The following is a 1988-nucleotide window of genomic DNA, read 5'->3' as shown; positions in this document are numbered from 1 at the left end:
ATTACAGTAATTATGATTACAGCAATTAAGTTAATTTTAATCTTGTTGTCTTTCTTTCACAATATCTCCATCTTCACCAGTGGTAGAACAGAAGCTCACTGATACAGTAATCTTGTTCTGCTCTGTGTCTGGATATGATAAGTGTGAACACTCAGTGAAGTGGCTGTATGAGGGGAATGAGAATGTCGTGGAGATAACACCTTTTTCCTGTTCAGCCATTGTGACATTTCCTCCTCATCTTAATCAGAAGTTACTGAAGTGTAACGTGACAGATAAGAGGAATGGAAACACACTGCTCTGTAATGTCGGCCCCCAGTCATCTTGTAAGGAAAAAGAAACTCCATCAAAACAAGGTAGTCTCTCTCTCTCTCTCTCTCTCTCTCTCTCTCTCTCTCTCTCTCTCCTCTTATGAAGCCTAAAGTATGAATGTCAGACCGACACAAATGGAGATATTCACGTTGGAGAAAGCACGTTCTCTTTGAACTACAGGATTTTGAATAGAACAGAAAGCTGCAGCCCAAATATATATCATGTTTTTATTCTCTTCAGACTGGTGGAGGGTCATCATGGTGTCTGTGGGTTTAGCAGCACTCATAATAACTGTTGTGGCGGTCAACATATGGATGAGAACTAAAGGTGAGAACATTCCCAGATGTTATTTTTAGAAGATTTAATGAATGTCTAATGAACGAGAACAATTGATAAATGTAGATTTACAGCGTGGAAACTAAAGTCTGCTCTTTTTTTGTCTTTTCAGGAAACAGAACCCAGATGGACGGCACTGCTGTGAGTTTAAAAAATGAATAATCAAACACTTGTGTTTGTGATATTTCACTATTTACAATAAGAATAAACAGTGCTGACTGGATTGTTTTGAGTGTAATTGGCTGCAGCAACAAAGGAGATTTATTTGTTCCATTTGATCTCAGAATCTCCAGTGTGTTGTGTTGTTTTTCACAGGAGCATCATGATGAAGATGATGCGGAGCAGATGTTCCAATCTACGCCTCCACTATAATCAATGAAATGGATCATAAAGTGTCCATATTTCTTTTAAATTAAACTACCGATGTACAGGAAACAACTTAATGACTGTCAATGAGCGTTTTGTTTTGAGAGTCTCTGTTTTTATTTCGCGTTTCCTGTCCCCTGCATCCTTTCAATAACAGCCGACAGTAGATGGACTGTCCCAGAGGGAAAGCTCGCCGTGTCTCCTGTCAATCACGCAATCCCTCGCGCCGTGTGTGCACTGCAGCTGTAGCTAGTTACAAAATACACTCTGCGGCAATTCCAATATGCGATCTGTCCACAACATAACAAGTTCAGTGTAGCCAAAATGTAAACTAAACTGTCTATCTCCACGACGTTTCGCTTCGGGATTGTTCGGAGCCACCGGAAATTCCACTGGATGTCCGTTACCTTCCTCTTTCTCTGTGTTGGCGTTCTAAACTCGGTGGGATTTCTGAGGACTACGGCAACAAAGGAGATTTATTTGTTCCATTTGATCTCAGAATCTCCAGTGTGTTGTTGTTTTTTTCACAGGAGCATCATGATGAAGATGAAGGTACAGTGACCTATGAAAACGTTGGAGAACCTTCTGTTTCTATCAGACTCCACTGATCAACAACTTCAACATCAACTCACCAGAAAAATGAGTCCACTGCACTGAAACACCATCTCAAGATGATGTTGGGTTTTGTTGGGTTTTATATGGCTGAATTCTTTTTAAAAGATTTGAAAGGCATCCGTCAAAATGTTATTTGACATGTTTCTTATCATATTTCATGTACAGAAGAATTAATCTTTAAGGACATTTTCATTTAAGGTTGATTTAAAAATGTTTGCTAAAAGTCAAATATAGTTTTCTAGATTTTGTAGACTAAACTTGAATAAGTTCAGAGTTTTAATCAAGTCAGTAACTGTCTTCTTTTTATTATTACTGATAATACAATGAGGTCTGGTAATAAATATATTTTAAATCTGCATTAA

The 1988-nt window shown here is 38.2% G+C and overlaps 1 long non-coding RNA gene across 1 annotated transcript; it reads left to right on the top strand.

Moving 5' to 3' along the window:
* Positions 1–226: 226 nt before the first annotated feature.
* On the top strand, positions 227–1610 carry LOC114573766 (uncharacterized). The gene is made up of 4 exons (XR_003694946.1): positions 227–353; positions 550–636; positions 758–786; positions 1542–1610. It is a non-coding gene; the product is annotated as an uncharacterized LOC114573766 (long non-coding RNA).
* Positions 1611–1988: the final 378 nt, after the last annotated feature.

The sequence above is a fragment of the Perca flavescens genome, chromosome 18, assembly GCF_004354835.1.
Source record: "Perca flavescens isolate YP-PL-M2 chromosome 18, PFLA_1.0, whole genome shotgun sequence".
NCBI lineage: Eukaryota > Metazoa > Chordata > Actinopteri > Perciformes > Percidae > Perca > Perca flavescens.
Note: the sequence above shows the minus strand (reverse complement) of the source record. Positions and strands in the feature narration are given on the sequence as shown.